Genomic DNA, 22,844 nt, shown 5'->3' with positions numbered 1-22,844 from the left:
TGCCACAATCCCACATCCTCCTACACAAACAGATGCACCTTAGGAGTACAAAACTATTCCTGTCCATCAGCTTAGTCAGAGAAGAGAAAAGCTGTGATGCAAACCCACATGAGCCCTGCTGCGGTGGGCAGAGCTAGCCCGGCTCCTCCGACATTGCTCCTGCAGCCAGATCCACCCCCTAGACCTTTGTTTGCTTTCCATAAGAGGAAAGCTAAGAGATTCCTGGACATTGCTATAAACAAGGCAGGGAAAAATGTCACACAGAAACTCGAGAACATGCACGAGGCAAAACATTTCTTTCCCACAACCGCTGCAACAAAACAAGTCACCTGTGCAAACATTTCTGCTTTTAAAAAGGTAAACTACTGCCAAGTAAGCAAATCTGTGCTTTTTATCCAAACAAGTGGTTGTGAGCGGTTTTATTGCCACATTCCTGTGCCCCAATACACAGGGATAAGCACTCGACACACAGTGACATGCAGGGACTCGGGGACAGAGCTGTTGTTTTAATAGGGCAATGAAGACAGCGAATGAAATAAAACCCTACAGAGATCAGCTTGCAGGAGTCAAGGCTGAGAAAAGCTATTTGACGGTAAAGGGAAACAAGGACACTTGCGATTCTGCTCTCATTTCCATGCTGTAAATTTGGGCAGCTTTTACTGAACGCAATTAAATCATCACTTAGGATTTAACTTGGTGAAGCCGAGGACAGACCTCAGTACAAGACGCACCTACGGGCTCATCCCCCCAACTTGCTCTGCAGGGGTCAGCAGGAGTTGTGAAAAAATTGATTGAAGAAGTAAAGGAATTCATAGATCCCTGCCAATGTGGCCATTTCAAAGCCCCCTTTAGCTCCGTCTTGGCTGTTCTCTCCTTCACCAGTGATTTGCTGCTCTGCTCATGGAGCTTTGGCTGCAGGGAAGAGTCAGTACCAGCCTGGTAAGCACAAAAACTCAAAGGTATGTGGGCATCTCTTCCCCTTTGCCTCTAATAAGAGCTGAAGACCTCATCAATCCTTCAACACATCCATTCCCTGCCTCTGACAGCTGATCCTTCCTTTCCCATATCCTTACAGTCCTTGTGTGGATCCCATACAAGACCCTTGCAAGAAACCCTGCAAGACCCTCTGTTATTAAAACCTATTTGACAATTCTTTAAATGTTCCTTTATTCTAAGACAGTCCATTTCAAAGGCTTTTGCTCACCAGAGATTATGAAACTGTTTAACAATCTGAGTTTCATAAGCAACAAGTAATAAAACTCCTCACCTACTTGCACCACACAGGTAAGGTCACCTCAGGGCTGTGACCTTAAATCTATACATGCTTTTCCCCTCAGACATTGAGAGGTGTAAATCTCAATATCTCATTAAACAGATCACTCAGAACAGATTGCCTCCCAACATAACTTTTCAGCTGGCCACTACCCATGAACGGATGATTTTACATGACATTTATTCATGCAAATTGCAGAGGCTGTAGTCTGGTTACCCAGCAAGAGCGTAAAAAATTACAGTTTAGATGCATAAATGCTGGCACCATCAGAAAAGACACAATGAGACTGAAAACACATCCCTGGGTTTCACATACAGGGCAACAAAACTTAGAGCGAGTCCTTATCTGATGGAGGTTTATCAGGAACAATCCCCCCCAAATGACTCAGGGGAGGCAGAGAAAGGCATGTGCAAGGCTGCAGGGGCTACAGAGAAATGAACTTCTCCTGCTGCATGTGCAGTAACCTGCCATGGGGAGAGCACACGCAACATTTTACGTCACTCACAAAGCCTACTCTGTCCAATAAAGTGGAGAAGTAAAACAAAGCATGAAATCCAGGCATAAATTAGCATCCCTCTAGTCTAGCTTTATTTGTGCTGCTGCTGCTGTGGATTAGCATCTAGCTGGCTGACAGGCTGATAGGTAGACAGAAACAGGGAGAAATAAAAAAAAAGAAAAAAAAAATCAGTAGGTGTCTTTTTTTCCCTATGGTTCCTGGGATGTCTGCCTTCAAAGTGCAGGCAGCATTCATCCCTTTAGGACCAGAATTCTTCCATCTTCCTGTGAGAGCAGCAGGCTCTGCAGGAAAGCAAATCCCCCTGAGATGTTTGTGCCTGCACCCTGTGGAGCCAGCACCCGTCATCTAATGCGAGCCCAGTGCGAACCCGTCACATCCTCAGCCGGCATCCCTCTGGCATCCACAGCATCCTTCTGGCATCCACAGCATCCCTATACAGAGAACCAGAGCCCTGAGAGCAGTCACGGTGTGGGGCTGGGAGACCTCGAGGATAGCACCTCGCCACAGGCACACACAGGGAGCAGACACCTCGGGATTAGCTCTGGATCATGTTCACCATCGCTTGGGGCAGCTGCTTCCTTCACTGCTTGCAGACATGGCTGGGTTTGGTACCTGATCCCAGATGACATGACCGGGATCTCACGCCGGCATCTCCTCTCAGTTTGTGTCAGAAATGTGTCACTGCCAGCTCCTCGGGCAGGAGGACCTGCAGAGAGCTTCCATCGGGCTGACACGCAGCCTCCCGCTCCTCAGGGCTGCATGGCAACATGAGTGGTCGTCACCAGAGACGTCCCTTCTCTCTGGGCTTGATCACCTTGTGCCCACACACCCTTTCCAAGCACAGCCACGAAGGCACAGCACAGTGCAGTCCAGTCCTTCCCAAACCAGACAGCCCTGCCAAAGGACATGTTTCTGCCCTAGCAACTTGGGGCAGCAGAGAGGAGCTGGGATGCTTCTCAACATGGCTCTTGTGCCCAAACTGGGGGAACAACAGCAGCAAAACTTCACTGTGTTCAAAGCAAATTGCAAAGCCCATTTCCACCCTAACTGAGCCATTCATAGCTTGTCTGGGGTCTCGAGTCACAGGAGATTTCTAGTCCCTGCCTTTCATTTAAGGAGTCAAACACAGATGCACGGTTTTTAGGCTATGGAAAGCAAATTTTCAGCCATTTTCAAAGGTGGCCTAGAAAACACAGACTAATTCTGCACAGCCATAAAGCAAGTCCCTCAGGAGCACAGCATGCAGTTCAAACACCCTGTGTCCCTGTCTGCCACTATGACTCTAACTGAGTGGGTCTGATCAGAGGACACAAATGTGAACGTTCCCCACGATGCAGAGAATCCCTCCTGCTGCAACTCGGCAGAGTTGTTGCAGCTCCCAGCCCCTCAGCCAAGTGCATTGGCCCTGCTGAGCACTGGTGCCAGCAATCCCAGGCTGACCCTGGCGGTCAGGTGCTGCCTTTGGAGCATGGAGCAAACAAAGCTTACAGCAGGCATCTGTGGCTGTTTCTGCTTGCTCCATGTTCAAATGGGTCAACACAGGCAGCTCTTCCCCAAAGGAGGCACAAGGGCACTTTGCAGGGCTTCAAGACAGCTGCAACTGGGAATAGCCTGAGCAGAGGAGATGTTCCTCCAGTCATGCCTCCCCTAGGAGTGCTTGATCCAAGGCTGGAATAAAGCACTTCATCACCATCCTCATCCCAGTGCACACAGCAAGGCAGTTCCCTCCACATCCATACACCCTCAGAGGAATCTATGGAAACACCCTGTGGTATCAGTAGAGCAGCTTCTTCTAGGGCTTAGGAAGGAACGGAAGAAGGATGAAGAGAATGTAGAAACCAGAGCCTTTGTTTCTCAGCACTCAGTCATACTGCTGATTAGGTAGCAAAGACCAGCCATTTCCTACCACATCCTCAAGCACTTGCAGCAATAGCAGGCACTCCTTTAACCTCTGGCATTTGGGGATGGGAAGGAGGCAAGGAGGTAGAAGTCAGTCAGAGCCTACAGAAATGCAATGAGCTGTAGGAAAGATCTTCCCTTTGCAAGGGAACAGGCCCCTGATGGGCTCCCCAGCCAGCACTTATCTACGTGAACTATTTATTTCCTCCCCAAGCTCTCAGCTTGCTCTGACACATCACCCATCCACCTGATGTCAAGCAAAATGAGTCAGATGGGTCCCAGGCTCACACCCACTCATGAGCCTTCCATTTCTACTCTGCTTCTCAGTACCAGGCCATGAGGAAGCCCAGCCTGGGGACGGTGCAGGACCACAACTGCTTGAAATGCTTGTACAAGTCCAGACTCACGCATGCAGTTTTCCCTTCATTTCAAAGAACTCCAGTACTTCTGTATAAGACATATTTAAACTCACACTGGTAATAGCACATTCAGACAAGCGGCTACTGGGACCAGGGCAATGCCTATGAAATGTATCACAAATGGACTGAAGGAGCACATTCCCTTGAGACACTGGTGCAAGTGGCAACGTGGGACATGTCTGCTGCAGCCTAGGGAGATCCTGCACGGTCCCATGAGGACACCACAGAGACAGCATCTCCTCCTCTGGCTCTTAAGCAGTCTTCCACAGTGCTGCACACAGTACGTGACCTCTCAGTTAAAGCAAGGACCAAATAAATTTTAAAAGGCATTTTTATTCTGAGTACTGGCTGTGTGGAAGTCAAATACTGTTTTTCAAGCTGTTCCCAGAATGAGACAGAGCCACACATGTCCACAGGCACAGCAGCGTCTGCACAGCTTTGTCCCCACTGCCTCCAGAAGCATATACACAGATGTACATCCCTCACTCGGTCTCTTACAGAATAGGGTGCCAGGGACCAACAACATCAGTTATTACCTTCCAGACCACAGACCTCTGTGTCCAAGTTTCTCTGTGCCCTGGGCCATACAACAGTGGCTGGGATCTCTCCTGAGACCCAAGCCAGCCACTATCCAACCCAGTGTGATCAGACTCTCTTTCACTCCCTGTTCAGTGTTATGCAGCATCCTGGACTGTCAGCCTTGAGTTTTGAGTCTCAATCCCCAAAATTGTTAAGCCTCATTCCAAAAAAAGCCAACTATATGGAGGGATTTCTTTTCAGACTGGTAATGCCTAAGCCCTACAAGGTCTTTGACTTGTTTCCAGAGTTTTCCTTGCAATGTCCCTAAATACATTTGTCGTTAGCATAATTCTATTACTTTTAAGTGAGAACTGAGACTTTTAAACAGTCCTTGATTACACTTGCTGTGGGTTTGCTACAGACACCCCAAATCCCAAGCTTTGTACTAAAACCCCTGTGAATTATTCCAGTCCAGCCTTGACAGCTGCTCTTCTATCCAAAAGGCACCCCCCCTTGAGAGTAGAATAGTAGAAGAAGGAAAGCAAGCTGGAAAACAGCCATTTCTGGGACTACAAATGAAATCAGGAGGAACAGTCCCAAAAGCCTCCCCTAGCCTTGGCCACCAGCAGCAACTACTCGTGAAGCTCCCACCAAGTGAGAGCCAAAGGAAGAGACACATTGATCCTGCCTTGCTAGATTTTATGCCAAGCTTGTCAGTAAGACATGCTCAGCTTTGGCTGCCCAGGAAATTCAAACCTTTCCTTTGTGTGGCTTTCTGGACACCTCCCGCTGCCCTCCCTAAATCCCAAAGCCAGCAGCATCCCTTGCAAGGTGCACACCATGCCAGAGACAGAAAAGACGTGCTCCTTGCAGCCTCCGAGCCCCAGGCCTTCTGCCAACACCATCCCAACATGGGGCACACAGGCAAAAGAGCTGCCGGAGGAATCCATGCCAAGCAGCGCTGATCACGACCTTCCTGCTTTACAACGGTAACCTGAATCCTAAATACTGGATTTCTAGGCATGCATTAAATCCATGAGACAATGGAGATGGCGAGGCTGGGGCTGGCTGCAAGCCAGCTCCGCGCTGGCCCTGCCAGCACCCGATGCTTCCTATTTCCTTCTTTTTTCGCCCTGGTAGATAAGCAAAGTCCCCCTAAGCCAGGAGGCAGGTGCATGCACAAGCTCACCCATGACTTGGGGACTGCACAGGACTCACCCCCCATGGAAGGTGGATGCCCAAGAAGAGGTGGTTGCTTTCCTCTCTCCCTCGCTCTCTCATACGAGCATTGCTTCTCCTTTAATTGGTTTCATTCATGGCGGCCCTTCGCTAAATGTAATTATGCCAGGCTCTCTCCATCTGTCTGCATTCGGGAAAAGCCATCGCTCTCACTGTTTTTATCTTCAATCTTTATTTCTGCATTAATCCTCCCTCTGCAGCTCACATGCACAACAATGTCCAGGACCTCCTGAAGACATACAGGCACTGAATGAAGAGTAGGATTTGTCCCTGGGTCTCTCCTAGCTGGAGGACATTTTTTCACAAGGAAAAGCCCCATACCTCAGTCCCTGTCTGTAACATCTCCATCTCTCAATGATACGTGCACAAGCCAGTCCTTTTGCAGACACTCAAGGGTTGTCTGGGAGCCTAGGCAAGAGGAGATGGCTTGATTTTGTCTGCACCACAGAGATATCCCTGCCCTGTCTTCCCAAGACCAATACATAAAGATAGCAAGATGTCTGCTCAACTTGACATGGACCACTTTTCACATGGAGACAGCATTCAGTCCTAACTACCACACTTGTTTTCCTTCCCAGGAATGCAGACAGGGTGAATGCAGCTGAGCATAGGATTAACAAACCTCAGCTCTGCAAGGGCAGCTCACAGCTGCGTGGCTGAGGCTGCAAAGCGCTCAACGCACCCAGAAAGATTTCATCCTTTGGGGTGCATTACCCAAGGCCCTTACAACTTCCTCAGGCAGGGTAGGTAGATCTTGGGGGAAAACACAATGCTAAAGAAGCTGTTGGTTTATCAAGAGACCAAACCCAGCGACACAGACCCTGGGCAACCAAGCACCATCTGGTGACCGCCGGCTCCTGACACAATAGCCCACGTTGGCATGTTTATGATAGAGACCAGAGGCGGATTCCCATTATCCCCATCAGATCCTGTGATGTGGTTTCAGGAGAAGGACCATGAGAAGCAGATGGGATGGCAGAAGAGAAAAGAACGCAGCGAGACAGGCAGACAGGAGAGATTTATATGAAGCTAAAGCACATACCCATAAACATGGGATAAGTAAATAGCATGTAAGTATGAAATTAAACGCAGGGAATCCATGGCATCCAGTAATCAGTCAAATATCTCCTTCACCTCTTTTTCAGTTTATCATTGGCATTTTAAAATGAGATATTTATGCCAATAAGTAAGCCAGTTGTATATTGTAACCCTGCAAATATGGGCTCGGATCTGAGAGATTCGTCCCGACAGACAATTCATTTTTACAGTTATTTTTGGACTCCCGGCTTTTGTGGAACACTGGCTCTCTGTGTTGGATTTTATGCCCCTGAAATGTATTTACAATGCATGGCATCTGTATTGTGCATTACACACTTAAATCATTGCATTTCATTCATCGCTTGTAAAAAAAAATATTGCAATATCCTGAAGCTCCAAATACTCAAATTCAAAATATTACTGCTGCGTTTTCAGAGTAATGCTATAAAATAATGTTGTATTTTTAGATAAAGGAGGGAAAATTGATCATGAGGAACATGGATTCCCAAGATATGGGAAGAAGGGGAGTTTGGATTTCACACCAGGATAAATGGAAAAAAAATAAAACTAAAAGCTGAAAAACCCACAAAGGTTTATTTTCTAAACAAGAACATAGAAACATTTTGTCACTTAAACAAAGGGAGGAGAGTGGGAGAGGCTCTGCATCCTTGGCTTGCTCTCTGCAACGGACAAATACTATCAGAAACAAAAAGCATGGCACAGTTAGCAGGAGCTCAGCGCTTTAGAATTAATGATATGTATTTAAGTTCCTTTTAGGGGGAAGCCTTCTGCAATTGTTGGGGGGGGGAAATCATGGTTTTAAAGGCTTCTGTCATTGTTGCCTACGAGCCGAAGAGAAAGGCGCTTTCTTTGTCATCCGGGGGTTTATGGCAACACCTTAATGTGTCCTTTTCATAGGTGAAGCAAGGCGCACAAAGCAGCCGCGTGCCAACGCGTCCCCCCCGCCACCGGCAAAATAAATAAATGGAGGAACGCGGGGACGGCGGCCGTCGTAATCCCTCGGCAAAGCGGCAGCGAGGATGGTCTGGCAGGGTAAATATCGCACGTCTCCTGCCAAACCCCGTGTGAGCTATTGTCCCACCACCCCTTTTAGATGTCATTAAGGATTTTTCGCATATAACCAAACAAGCGGAGGGGATGAACGTGCTCGCTTCTTCCCCACCAGTTGGAGAAGCCATGACGAGGCGGCTGGGAGCCAGCACAGGGAAAACACAGGGCAAATTAGGAAGTATGTTAATTCAGTTAATATCACAGAGGGGCTGGCAGGCGGGGGGGGAGGTGTGCACGCAGATTTTCCGCCCGAGGAAGGAGGTGGCAGAGAAAGAACTGGGGCATGCCAGCTCCCGTTATTGTTCTGCCTTCATCGGTAATTAGCAAGATAAGGAGGGGACGGCGTGAGGGAGGCAGCGTGGCGAGGACAAGGCAGCGCTGCACCCCACCTCATGCCCATGCGGCCATCTTACAGGCGGCGCTCGCCTCCCGCAAAATGGCCGCCAGGGCCCACACTGCCTCAGGCCCGCAGCTGGCCTGTCCCGGCGGGCTCCCTTCCGCCAGCCCTGAGGCGGTGGGCACCCGGGAGCAGCGGCAGCCGGGAAACGGGGGCCCCTGGAGAGAGGGAGTTGCCATGGTGGGCCAGAGTGTGCTGGCGAGCGGCCATCTTAGCCTGGGCCCCGCTCATGTGCCAAGGCGCTGGGCATGCAGCGCTCCCTCAGCTTCTTCCCCAGACCTCCTGCCTGGAACAGTCTTGACACGCTTCTCCTTCACCAGGCAGCACATATTGCTTGCGCCCTGCTCATGGCCATGGAGGCGGCTGTGCCCTTTCCGTGGCCTTCCCCTTGGACAGGAATGGCGTTATCACCACACGGGCAGCCATTGTCAGGGCACAGCTCCCTGCCTCAATCTGTCCTGTGAGTCCTGGGCACTGGACTGGCCCTGGAAGAAAAGGCCTGGACAGATGCAGCAGTCTGAGAGCTACAAGGCAAGATGTCACCTGTCCAGCATTCTGAGAGTGAGTTATGAGCAAATTCTGCCTTTTTCCTGGCCAAAACAAAATAAATCCTAAAGCAAAACTGCAGAGATACCATTAAAGAAGAAGTGAGCTTCCTAAACCTTAATGTAACACAAATTTAAAACAAGGTCAGTTATAAAAGGAGAACGCACAGTTAACAGAGAGCACAGACAAAGCCACAGCTACATTTCCCATTCCATAGGAGCTTTGCATTGCTGAGTTCTCCAAATGAGCAACACCAAATACCAACCAAGGAACCCTCATATCCCTGATCTCAGGCTGTCTTCAGGACAGGACCAGCAATGACTGACATTAAAGCAGTATTTGGGAAGTGTTTCACATGTCTTTAGCCATGACGGGGCTATTTCACATAGTGTGATAGGCACATGACGCAGGTTGAAAATTCGGCACCTGCTCCAGTTCTCTGCAGAGAACCACCCGGTGATTGCAACTGCACACAGGCAGGGCCGTGTTATACATCTCAGTTAGACAGTGAAACATAAGGGATGGCAGGCTAGCTGCTCTGCTCCGGGGATGTCTACATGGCAAACCACACCATTATAATGACAGCACTATAGGTCAACTGCTGCTGCTCCTCGCCACACTGGTTCATATCTCCACTCTCAAGCTGGCTTTCTCCAGTTTAAACTCCTTCCAGAGTGACATAACTGGTATACAGGAGAGTCCTGCCTTCTGCTAAAGTAAATATCCACAGAGGTTGTACATGTACAGCTCCTTGCTTTAAAATCCACCCCCCAACTGTACGTCTGTAGCTAGACCTGCCCTTCGGCTAACCTTTCTGTACTCCGCACACTTCTGGGCTGTTCACAGTGCCCGTGAAACACTATTACACCCTGCTTCCCTTGGGTGCTAATCCTGCTTGTCAACCCAAAGGCAGAAGCAGACGGTGGCTTGGCATTTTGATTACGTTGTGATCTGTTTGAACCTTCCAGATTCTTTTGATGTCTGTGCAAATTTGAAAGGGGGAGCCTTCATCCCCCACAATGAAACTGTACTATCGCATGGTGAACCATCTCGGGACTCCTGTGTCCGTAGCCATCACTAGATTTGAAGTGGGGAGGGGAGTTGCAGCTCCTCCAGGAAGAGTCTGAATTTCAGACTAACCAGTTCTGGCCCTGAGCAGAGAACACCATGGGGACAGTGTGTTGCTCTTCAAACAAATGCATGCATAGGGGAGTGTGCGCATGCACAGAGACACCAGATTTATACAAATAGATGCATTCATAGGAAAATGCAAATAGCATCCTCTTCCATCCCAGGCTCCCTTCGAGCTCCTGACATCCCAAGGTTTCAGAGGAGTACAACTGAGCCTCAGATCAAACATTAGCCCTGCGGGGGTTCCCTCAGGGAAGCAGCCATACACTGGGGTCTTTTCCCCGCTTCCATGTGAGGTTTCCCGACCCGGCCTTCCATGGGTGCTCAGTTCTGACACGCGTACGACACACACGCGCGCATGCAGAGCCTTGCTAAAAGGTGCTCTGGGAATTGAGCTCCACTTCCTCTTTCTCCTGAATCAATTGTCATAAACCAGCTTTTGTTTTATTTTTAACAAAGCGACAGAAAAAATCTCCACACACAGCCCTTGCTACTCCCACGGCCCTTGTCCTTTGGCAGAACAAGCTGTCCAGGGCCCCCGAGGACATGGGCATAGGGAGACAGCAGGGTAAGAAAGACCAGGAGAGTCTGCTTTCTGGTGCACAGAAATTGGCTGCTCCTCTCTTGAGCCCATTGCTTGGCAGGCAGCAGGGCAGTGAGATGGGAAAAGGGATGGACGGTGGGTAAGGCACTTCCAACTTCCCCAACCCAATTTCCAGCTTCACTGTCCCCTTCATCCCCAGCCCACTGAATTGTCCGCTTTCAACCTTCTCTTTTACCTTTTACCAGAGAAACACTCTGGTTCTCTTGCTCTTTGGTACCAACAAGAGGTGACTCCTGCAGCACCATTGCAGAAGACGATGGGCTGACATGCAACTTGTGACAGCCCAAGCTCTGTCTGCCTGTGGCACACCCTTGTCTACAGCACAGCCAAGGACCTATCCCTCCTCCTCTTCTCATCCTACATACCCAGGTTCCAGACTCAGACACATATGGAGACATTTCTTGATGAAACCTATCAGTGGGTGAGTGGCAGCTGAGCAGGTACTGAGCAAGACGTGGGGCCAGACAGCAGCCAGGGGGGAAGGCAGCGGGTGGAGGGAACGTGCCTCAGGAGGAATACTCACAAAGGGTTGCTTTCATTAATAAAACATTCCCCCCTCAGTTGCCTTTTGATTTGGGTGTAAGAATTAACCCCATCTGCCCAGCAGCACACAACCTACCAAGTCATCTCTGCTGAGGAAGGCCGTCTGACGTGTCTGCCCAATTGCCACGCTTCCCCTGCCCACACTCCTCAGCTGCCCAGACCCCAGCTCGCTGGGTCTGCCCTATTGAAGAGATCCTCTTCCCACAACATAGATTAGACCCAGTGAAAATAGGCTTAGTGAAAATACCATTTCACTATTAATGCCACCCACCCTGCCCCCCCCCGCCTTCACACTCTCTCACACCCAGAAAGATTATAACAAATCCCAGTCACCTTTTGCCCCTGCTAACTACTGCTCCAGTCTTTGCACTGCATGCCTTCTACCACGAGTAGAGAGCTGGGCACAGGGAGTACTTATATATATACACACACATCTATCTAGTCAGCAGTGAAGGTGTTCAGCCGCACAATACACATCTCCCTGCACAGCATCTTGCCTTGTCACAACACCCCAACCCATCCCTCTCCACTGTAATTGCAGAGCCTGGTCTTTGGGCATCAGCAGAAAGTTGCAGCAAATCCTACGTTGGTTTAAGCACAATCTGTCCGTTCAGAATCGGTGGGAGGTTGCTTTTACATCACTGAGACATTTCTATACCCTTTCTGTTTCAAGTAAAACTGAGATGCAGAGATGCCTTCGAACCGACAGCCCCTTCATTTTTCCAGAGGTGTGTTTTAATGAGTGACTCGCCTTCCAAAAAGGGGCCGGCAGAGGGGAAGGATAGCAGATTCTCCACACAAATTCAATAGCTGGTAGGTTGCCATGGGCTAAAGCATTTCTTTGCACACATGAAGGGAAGGGACTCCAGAGCACTAACTCCCATGAGTTATAGCTCTACCCTTCAAGAGCGGAATAAATGCTTTATCCCATTGCAGCCTGCGATGTATTCTACATAGATGGATTGATTTCCCCTATTGTTCTTAATAAATCCTGGCGCATGAAGAAACTCGCTGCACAGCCATTTTTCCTGCCTTGTTCTACCTTGCAGAAGTAATAAGGGTCAGATGTGACTGCAGTGGGAAGCAAAGGCCATACACAAGGCAGTGCTTTGCTGGATGCAGTGGGTGTGCTTGCAGGGGTTTGGTGGGTGCAGGCAAGCAGCTCCTTTTTCTTGGTTTATTCCCCCTTTTAGTCGAAGCTGAGGAAAAGGGGAACCATGGCTGGGTACCGCAGCATCAGCGTGGCTCTGAGAGGAGCAGCCACTCTACAAGCTGAGCCTGCACAAGCCTCCCAGATCTGCACAGGGAAAGGCAAGTCTCTGGCCCTCTCTGACTGGAGGTCTCAATTGTGAGAGATAAATACACACATTGCATTGTCTCGTAAATACAGGGCTGAGTCCTGCACCACCACAGAGCTTTCCTGAGCACACCCAGCTCTCTGTCGTGCCCTGTCCATCAGACGTGACCCTGCCCATGCCACAGTTGAGAGGAGCCCACACCACCAGCATGGGGTCTCCTCTGGTTTTTTGTTTGTTTGTTCTTTTAAATCGAAATACCAAACCAACCCCCTCTCAATGACTCCCGGCTGCACAACCCAGACCTCCAGGTTGTTGTTGAAAGGCTCCCTCCCTACTGCCTTTTCTCCTCACAAGGTTGACACCCATCCTCTCTCCCTGCTCCAGGAGGGTGTTTGCTGGCCACAGCTTCACTGGTGCCCAGCAAGGAGGCACTGCTGGGCTCCAAAAAGCAGGTGGCTCTGCATGATCCTTCCTTGGCCACCTGCCTTCAGCTCCATTCAGGCTCCCTGGATTATTGCTGCTGGTCCTCTCTAGCAGCAGCTAACAACTGGCCCTGTTTCAAAACCTGGCTGGGAATTTGGCTGTGGGAGGGAGGGAGGGATCAGGTAAAAGAGCTGGTCTCCCATGCACGAGTTGGACTTGATCCTTCAGCAAGACTTCCAGGGACTCACCTCTCCTTGCTCAGGTGGAGACGTCCCAGCCCTTCCCAAGGCATCCCACTCCACGAACTCTCAGTCATGTCTGATTAAGGAAAAGAGAATTTGTCTCAATTAGAAAGAGGTTCCCATATGCATGGACGGATGTCAAATAATTACCACATGTCACTCACGGCTGGAAAAGAGACCTTAAATTTGGGACCATGCAAACTCGCACACGCAATTGCAAGTGAGTTACGGACCTTCGCATGCTCCAGAGCGTACCTTGCGCAGATGCTTTCAAGCCCATCCCTCGGCTGAAATACACCCAGCCACGTAAAATACAGCCAGACACGACCCCATTCTCTAATAAGGAAATAAAGCCGAGCGGACCTGCATTGCCAGAGCCCAGAGAGCAACACTGTCTCTTTAATTTTCTCCCTGGCTATCTCATCCTTTGCACAAACTCTTTCCTCCCCGTGGCTTCTTCCAGCCTGGTGGGCAAAGTGGGAAAACATCATTAGGGAGGAAAAATAATTTAGTTTGTTAATCAGTATCCAGTGGTGGGAAACAAGAAAGACAGAGAGCTGGGCTGGCGGTTAGGGCTTAGGAAGGGCCAGCACAAAGCCCACCATTCATGACATCTGGGGCTGGGATTCTCATTGAATTAAACAGACACAAAGAGCAGAGGCATTTCATGCTCTCTTCACAAGAATTATCATATCTCCCTGGCACTAGGAAACCTTCAGCACGGGAGAGGGGGAGAGAGAGAGAGAGAGGGGAAAGCGGGCAGGCTGGGTAGAAATATGGGGCAGGGTAGAAGAGGCTTTGTTCCAGGATTGGATTTATGGATGGGATGCGGCACGTTGCTTTGCGGGGAGAGACAAGGCCCTGGCGCGCTGGGTCTAATAAGAATCAGCAAATGTGAAACAGGGGGCCCCTGTGTACCATGAAGCAGGGAAACCCGCGTTTGACAAGCCAACAGAATAACCGCTCGCGTCTCAAGGCTGTGGAAGGATGCTGACGTTCCTACGAGATGTGTCGTCTTGTGTGTGTGTCAGCGAGGAGGGGGAGAAGGGGAGCGGCGAGGAGTATAAACAAGAGACCAGGCAGCACCGTTCAGTCATGAAAATTAATTAGCTGATGTGCAAACCATGGCTGCCTCTTCCCACTGCCCTGCAAGCATTCCCCATAAAGCTATGGTGTGTGCAGAGCCTGTGACTGGGAATGACAGGGGCAGATTAGGCAGCTCCTTGGGACACAAGCCTGGCAGCAAGAAACCCACAGCCCGTGCAAAAGAGGTGAGGAGGGGATGATTAGGGTCCCTGGGGAAGGGGCAGAGCCCAGGGACCAGAAGAAAGAGAAACAGGAGAGACTGGGCACCAAGCTGAGACCAGGAATCACGTTGCTGCAGCAGCATAAATTGGGCTGGATCTCAAAAACCAGCCATTAACAGGGTCTGGTGGACAGCAAAATCATTTAGAGTTTAGACCACAAGCTCTCTGGGGCAGGACCTGTCATCTCCTGCAGGCTCACACCACGGAAGCCTGTCCTACTTAGTCTCTGGGCATTACCAGAGGATCTGCTTTAAATACTAATTACTCCATGATCAAGACCTGTGAGCTGCTGGGAGCCTCACTACAGCATTACCTGTGGGAAGAGGGGACAGATCTCTGACCTCATGTCCCCAGGGTAATTTGACCCCGTGCACTGGTGCCACAAGCAAATATTACTACCTACTGATGAAGATGAGAAACTCCTGACCAACTTCACATGTCCCATCCCCAAGATTTCAAATCCTACTATAATATGGTGCTTATTCTTTGCCTGGAACAACTGCAGGAGAATGAGGGTGCATGGAAAAATGAGGGAATGAAAGAGATGCAGAAAGTGATTGGTAGAGAAAAAATAAAGAGAGAAGCCTCTTTGACATGGGATGCGCACAGTGAACATGGAACCTGCTGGAAACAAAGGGATGCAAGGAGAGAGGAGAGACTGGGATGGGCATCTCGGCAGACATGTAGGTAAAAGTTGAAAAGGAAGCACTAATTAGCACCCAGACCATCACTTTCCATTAATAGCTTGTCACCATTTCCTTGATGTTGCTGAGAGCAGGGAAGTTGGTATGTGTGATGCTTACCTGTCTCTATCTCATTAACAGAAGTGAGGGTGAGAACAGATGTTTATTGCCTGCATCCAGATAGACAGGCCCTTTGCTGAACTGAGAGGCAGGAGAAAGGGGGAAAGTTATGAAAGAGATGCTCAGGGAACACAAGCCAAACCCAAATGATGGAAACCCAAATGTAGGACACTTAGATACCCGTGCTGATCCAGAAACAGCCCCAGGCAGGTATCAGGTTCCAGGAATCCACAAGGCAAAACTGCCAGGTCAAGTAATTATAACCCAGGGCAAATACATTGCTGGCCAGGGGAGAATGCTCTGGTATCAGCACAAGTATGTGCAAAGGGCTGTGACTGCATTACACCCAGGAAAGTAAAACAAAAGGCTGATTACTTCCCAGATGGATTTGCTTGAGGTGCCCACTCCACTATAAAACAGACAGCCAGCATCTTATTGAGAGTCAGAATGAAGATACCCACCAGTAAACAAAGAAAAAAAAAAAAACAACAAAAAAAGTGCTATTTCAAGCAAAGATAAATGTGCATTGCATATAATCACCTTTGGAGTAATTCTTCCAGCAGTTAAAAATGAGATTATCCCTCCTATGTAAAACACAAAGGCCTCTCCTTTCCCTCCAACATGTGGAACAGCTCCTGACAGCAACATGGGAAAGAGGGAGTGTGCAGGGCAAGGCAAGGCAAGGATGCCAATCAGCAGGTATCTGTGAGCTGGTAGCACACATCTGCTGGTGCGGTGACGGGAGCGAGTATGGGGGTGCACATTCCTAGGGACACTCTCGCTTTTACAAGCACATGAATTCGCTACGCAAGCCAAAGGTTCCTCCAGAGCAGGAGCCCAAACCTCCCTAGGAGAGAACGAGGCAAAACCAAAGAAAACATCAAGGCTGGGACTGAAGGAACAAAGGCTTCCCCCTCTCAGCTTGGAGACATCTTCTTGGCCATTTAGCTCAGATCAAGTGTAGGTTCTGTTGACTCCCTCATCTATTCAAACAAGCACTTTCTATAGTCTGATAGGTCTTTTCTGCTCTAAGGCTTCTCTACCCCTGTATTTGACGTGCCTGGCCAACGCAGATAATGCCACATGCAGAAATACTGCCCTGAAGAGCCCTTGCTTAGATTGCGTGGTCAAGCACTTCGAAGTTAGGAAGTGTCCAATTTATGGCTGCCCATGCAACCTTAATTCCACCTCGCTGTGCAGCTGGACAGCAAAAGAGGGAGGGAGCTAAAAATAGGCTGTGACCGTGTTGTCAGCCTCGTAAGGGCACGGGCAGGGAGAGGCTGAATTAACGTCTCATGGTCAAAATGAAATCGGGTACCCCCTGACTTGCCAGCGCCTGCTTTGGTGCCTTCAACCATGTACATTTTTAATATACAGAAATCACGTGCATTCTAAACATACAGAAAAATGCATTATTTATACCTAATAAATAATAGATTGTTTATATAAGCAAAAAGAAAAACAATTGTAGGCAAGTGTAACAAATTCCCCTTCCTCCACCCCGCACCCATCCCTGCTTCATCCTGTGCGGGCAGAACGATTTCAAGCCCCAAGCCTCGGCACAGATTTCTGCCACTATGAAATACAGGACTAATGTTATCTGGCAGCGGCAGAAGGCTGCTCTCCCGGGGCCGGCAGGGAAGGGGACCGCTGAGGCTGGCAGTGCCCAGGCCAACACACCCACACCCCCTACACTTTTTCCTCCTGGCTCCAGGACCCAGAGGAGTTTGCTCCCAGGAGGTGGGGCCATGCTAGAAGGATATGAGCTAAAGGTGGAAGGGGGTGATGGAGTTGGCTGTAAACATCCTCCCACCTTCCCTGGCTGGTCCAGAGCTCTTCAATAAAGTGGTGGGAGTCCATGGCTTCACCCTGCTCCTGATCTGTTATTATTATTCCAGGGAAACAATACATTTTAATTTCCCACCACCACCACCTCAAGAGGCAACCAAAGTGAAATCGCAATTCTGACCAATTCATAATTCAGCTAAACCTGAAAGGAATTTAAGGGACAAAGAATAGGCATTTCTCTAGCCAAAGCGCTTCCCCCGGACGAATTTCAAGGGCCCACAGCAAACAATGGGAGTGTCAGAGGTGCTCAAAAAGAAAAAAAAAGTTCAAGAATCTTTACAATAAAAAGTGTTAGGCAACACAGAGGTCAGAGCCAGCTCCTCCTATAATAAATAGCACGACTACTCTACATTAACTATAGGAGACATTTTAATGCAGTGCCTCAGCTTCGTGCTAATTACACTTTTTCGCCATATTTTGAACCTAAGAAAAAATGTCATCAGTTAATTATAACAGATGAGGGAGTGTGAAGACTTCCTCAATAAATAATGCCTTGATATCTCATATCCAACAAGCTGCGTGCTCTGCTCTGAAGGTGCCCAGAAATATGTCCTCTCAGGAAATATATCAAGAACTGATGGTCCCATAAGTTGGCTTTGTTTCCAAGCCTTGATTTTCAGCCTAATAATTAAGTAATTTTTATGGATCGAGGAGAGTAAAGGTCGTGGGACTGCTGGAATGGTGCCAGAGAGAGTCAATGTTTAAAAATAAATAAATTCCTAAATCAAAATGAGATACAAGAGACCTCAACAAATTCCCCCCATGGCTGCACAGGCGAGTAAACAGAAGCAACTTGGTTTCTGGACCCAGGTCCCATCCTTCCTTCATTCCTGCCATCTCCACAGGAGTCTGGCATCCATTGAAAAAGCCTGGTTTTAATGAAACCAGGCCACCACTGCCAGAGTGCCAGTGGTGGGAGCCAGCTACCGCCACCCACCTACCCTGAGGAGGAGGGACACAGTCCCCCTGCTGCCATGCTCCCCTGGGCACTGCCCCCCGCTGCACCCAGCCCTGCCGAGCCTGGTGGGCGTCTGGATCCTTACAGAGGTTCCTCAACTAAACCACATTTCTTTCAGCTCCCTTCTCCACCCAGCACCCCTCACTTCCCCCTCTGAAGAGCTGGGATTTGGCGTGGGAAAGATGTCTTTGGGCTTTTCACAAATCCAGTATCCCCTTGAACCAAAACCAATTAGCCTGGCCCAAGGTCCTGCCATTGAAGGACTGTCCCTTCTTTTCAAACCCCCGCAGGCTCAATTGCTCTAAGGAGCCTGGATGTGAATGAGCAAAGCCCGCTTAAAGTGGTACTTAAGGCCAGACCAGGGTGAAGGAAAAGAGAAAGCCTCTATAGGAACAGCAAACTGAGTTTCCAAGAGACAGCTAACTGCCAGAGATTGTGTTCTTTTGCTCCCCCATTTTCTTTTTTTTACCTCCACTCCTCAGCTTTCGAGGCAAACGCTCCTAACCAAACCTGAGCCCCTGAATAAATATCAGAAAACAGGAAAGCCAGAGCCTTGTCCTGACTCTTTGCAGATCCCGGGAGCATGGCTGTGGGCAGTGTGATGGCCCAGCTTCATGTGCAAGCTCTGGTTCCAAACACGTTCACCCAGAGGGAGAGAAGGATGGCGAAAAGCTCGAGATAGTGTTTTTCCAGCCTGGCTCTTGGCAAACACCTTCCTGAGGTGACTAGGCTTGTAGGCACAGAAATCCCTGACCTAGCCAGGGCGACGCCCAGTACCATGTGGCGGGGAAGCCAGGTGGGCAGCCACTGGTCCATCTTATGCTCGTGGCCCCCAGAGACACCCAGAGAAAACTGAGGGTCCGTGATGTGGGAGCATCGGTGACAGGGGTGACACGGAGTACCCACCCCATGAACGGCACACGTGCACTGCCACGTGCCAGGCACCAGCCCTCAGTGCTTGCACCTGCACAGATGCCAAATTAGCACCTTCCCTCCACGCAGAAATGAGAAAGTGTGTTTCCAGCACGCAGCCACAATCCCTCCTTGGTGCATGAGCAGCACCCATCCGCAGCCACAGGTTGGATGTGCCCTCCAAGGCCCTGGGCTCTGCCCTTCCTCAGGTGGCACGGACAAAGCCAGGGCAGAGCAGCAGGTAAAGGGAGGCACCGTCCGCCTGCATCAAGGGTGCAGAGAGGGGATGGGAGCCAAGAGAGACAAAAGAAATGGCTGAGCCCAGCCCCAAGCATCGAACACACCATTGCCAGGCAATTCCACAAAAATGCCCATTGATGGGATTTCACCCATAACCAAGCGGGAGGGTTTGCATGGCCTGGCTTCCAAGGCAGCTTCTTCGAATAGCAGGGATGTAATATCCCATTCTCCATCTGCCTCTGAGCCCAGGCGAGTTTGGCTTACCCAGGTATCTGGTACAAACCCCCTTCACCTCATCCCTTGAGCCAAACGCGCTGCATGGTGGCCGAGTCTTAGGAAAAGATCGGAAATCGTGAGTTGGAGCACTCAATGCCACAGAGCATCATTTCCCCAAGGTGAAACCCACAAATTATATTTTCCATTTATCCCCCAATGGCACACACTGATTCTTCTGTTTCTGTCTCCCTCTGCCCATCCCCACCTCTGCCTGAAGAACAAAGACATCATGGCCCAGCTTCAGGAACCTCACCCACATTTGGCCTACGCTGCATCCCATTGCTACACCAGGAGAGTCCCACTGAGAAGAGAAAGAGCTGGGAATGCTAGGACATTGTGGGCTCTCCTCTCAGCACAGCCCAAAGAGACACCTTCCCTTTGGGGTTTTGGCTACGCAGGGGAAAAGACCCATCCAAAGCCAACAGCTACACATATAGGGGAAAAGGCTAAGCCACAAAGGGAACCATGCGTAGCCAAAATCCATCCCTGGCCCAAGGATGGACCCTTATGGACCTTTCTTCCACCATAGCACTTAAAAAAAAAAAAAATGACAGAAAGCAGAGACCTGTCAGTGGGCTGCCAGGGATTCTTTAAATGCAGCGGGTATGTCGCAAGTAGGGATTTGCTGGGGGGCTTTATCTGCCTCCTCGCCCTCCACCCTTCCCATGAGCTGGGGATTCTCATGCCACTGTCCCCCATCACTCACTGCCACCTCCTTCATTAACTGAGGGGGTGCCACCTCCACATCTCCTCCAAACACCCACAGGTTCACGTCAACAATGGGGGCAAAAGCGAAGAATTTAAGCACCAGAAAAAATTCAACTGCAATTTCTCTCTCCCAGACACTAAAGGCCAAATCGCTCGGTCCCTGTCTCAATCCCCTTTGGGGACACTGCTCTGGGCTTAGTGAATCGAGTCCATAGCCTGAAAAAATATCTGAAAAATCAGCTCAGAACAGGCAATTTTGGGGAGAAAAAAAATATAGTAGAAGTCAAGGGTGGTTTCTGACCACCTGATTAAAGAGCAAGGTGAAAAAACTTGCATTGATCCTTTGTAAGAGTTCTCATGTAGACACGGATTGCCACACTTGCATTTTATTTCATGAAATTATATATATATATATATATGTATTTATATACACACACACAAAGACATTTATTATATGTGTGTATATTTTTTTTTCCTCAGATCCTCTTTTTATATTTTCACCTTTTGCAATTACAAAAGCCAAGGACAGAAATACCTCCTGGGTTCTGCCAGTGCAGAAACACTCCCACCAAACAGATTTTCTCTAACACGCTGGTTGAATGATTCCTCCTGAATTATATTCATTAGGAATTTGAATGTTTCTTTCCTCCATCCCCCATCAAATCATTACTCCGGAATAAATGCATTCATCAACCACCTTGCTCAGTTCCCTCCTGCTTTGTTCAGTCTAGTTTTAAAGCATCTCCACTGAAACCGCTTGCACCTGACTCGATGCTGGCGTAGGAAAGGGGGAAAAAAATAAATAGGAGAAGAATTGAGCGCCACTCACAATATTGTGAAAATAATTGGAAAATTATTTCTTAAAAATAACCAACATAATAAAGGAGGGAAAGGACTACATTCCCTCCTCCCCACCTCCAATCTCTTCCACAATTTCTGGGATTGCATCGAGTATACATATTCCAGATGGGCTGGAGAGAAGGAGGATGGTTCTTAATGACACGTCTTTCGCTGCCTTTGGAATGAATGATTCATTCGGATCTTCCCGAGACTCGGTGCCACAGTTGAGTTACATTTCTAGAAAATCCGTATCTTTAATTCTGGCGCTGCGTGTGGGACCCAGCAAATCATGGAATTACTGCTGTAACTTCGGATTAGTAACGCTTTCTAAATGATAGTCTAATTCCAGGCCTTCATGCTTTTCAGCGTTCACACTCACACAGCCTTTTCCCTGGGAGGCTTCCTGTGGAATTAGTGCTGGCGTCTTCGTCTTTCTCTGCCCTTTTTAATTTCTCCAATGACTTCTCATTAGAATATATAATAACAGCTCCTCAGAACTTTTCTTTCTCCCGGTATAGCCAAATTCAGGCTGAGATCCTTTTTCCTTACTGTGGTTATGGCGGTGCTTTGCTGGCCCTGGAAGGGTGCACAGGCATATTTAGCTTTGCGGGCCTACGTGGCATCTGACGCCATTACCCCGTGCAAGTGAAGGTGGAAAACCTGCCTCCGAGGTGCGGGGGGGCTCCCACCTCTCGCCGTCCCTGCACGCCGGTGGGCACGGGTGGCTCGGCCCTGCTGTGCTACCTTCTCCCTCGGCAAGGGATGCCCACTGCGGAGAAAAGGATGGGGCAGGGTACCCGCGCTCCACCTCGCCGAGCAGCGGGAGCGCGGCAGCACCTTCCCAAGCCCTCCCCAGTCTCCCGCAGCATCTCCTGGGGGGCAGAGAGCCAGCAAACAGCCCACTGGTAACCGCAGCCACGGGAAGATTTTTCTCTGCAGCCTTCCCGGAGCTGTCACGGCCCGCGAGGGTTGGCGGCAGCGCGGGGATCATCCCTGTGGGATGCGAACTGCCAGAGCCGGGCCAGGGGCTGGTGGCGATGCCTCCCGGCCTGCCCCAGGGTGCCGGGGGGCCCCGGGGGACCCCGGCCCCGGCCAGGGGCGCTCGCCCCACGCCAGCTGGGAAAACGTGCCGGGGAGGCTCGGCAGAGAGCGCGGTGCTTTCTGTCGCCATGGGAACGGAATGCAGATGTGCCAATTGCTTTTCTTTTCTTTTTCCCTCCCCCTCTTTTTTTTTTATTATTATTTGCCAGACATTGTAATACACATTATGTTTCAACTTCTGGGGCTCTCAGCGAAGGTGAGGGAGGCTTTGTCCCTTGCCAAGCGCTGGGCTCCCAAAGAAGCCCCTGGGCCGGGCGACTGCACGCCGGAGGAGTGCACCCAGCAGCGGGACCCCTTCCCTGGGCATATCCCTGCAGCTACGGACAAAAGCAACAGCCACTGCGCAAGAAAAGTGGTCACATTATCACCAACTTGACCTTCCAAAGGGAGGCCAGGATCAAATCCAAAGCCGAAAAAAAAAGAGAAGGAGAGAGAGAAGGGAAAATACCCAAAAGCTGCAGTTTTTCGAGGTCTGACCTGTAGGCTGGGATAGGGGGAGGATTTTTTTGGGGAGGGTGCTCGCTCTCTCTCCATCCTCCCAGAGCCGCGACACCCCGCAGCCGAGGAGTGAATTTCGAGGTTTCTTTGGCAATGGAAGAATTGGCGCAGGGCTCGCCCCCCTGTCCCCGTCCCTCCCGCCTGCTGCCGCGGAGCCCCGGTCTGCCCGGAGCGGCCCGACGGGGAGGGCGCGG

At 49.9% G+C, this 22,844-nt stretch overlaps 1 long non-coding RNA gene across 4 annotated transcripts in view; it reads right to left on the bottom strand.

Annotated features, from left to right (window-relative positions):
• LOC108492632 overlaps window positions 1–22,844 on the bottom strand; it is a 43,607-nt gene that overhangs the window by 12,236 nt on the left and 8,527 nt on the right. For 3 of the 4 annotated variants that reach the window (XR_001873176.1, XR_001873178.1, XR_001873177.1), the window contains one exon: window positions 13,166–13,235. This is a non-coding gene — a long non-coding RNA (uncharacterized LOC108492632). Of the gene's footprint in view, window positions 1–13,165; window positions 21,628–22,844 lie in introns of all 4 variants that reach the window. The other variant, XR_001873179.1, reaches the window with a different exon arrangement.

This window comes from Lepidothrix coronata, unplaced genomic scaffold, assembly GCF_001604755.1.
Source record: "Lepidothrix coronata isolate B3197 unplaced genomic scaffold, Lepidothrix_coronata-1.0 Scaffold11, whole genome shotgun sequence".
Classification (NCBI taxonomy): domain Eukaryota; kingdom Metazoa; phylum Chordata; class Aves; order Passeriformes; family Pipridae; genus Lepidothrix; species Lepidothrix coronata.
Note: the sequence above shows the minus strand (reverse complement) of the source record. Positions and strands in the feature narration are given on the sequence as shown.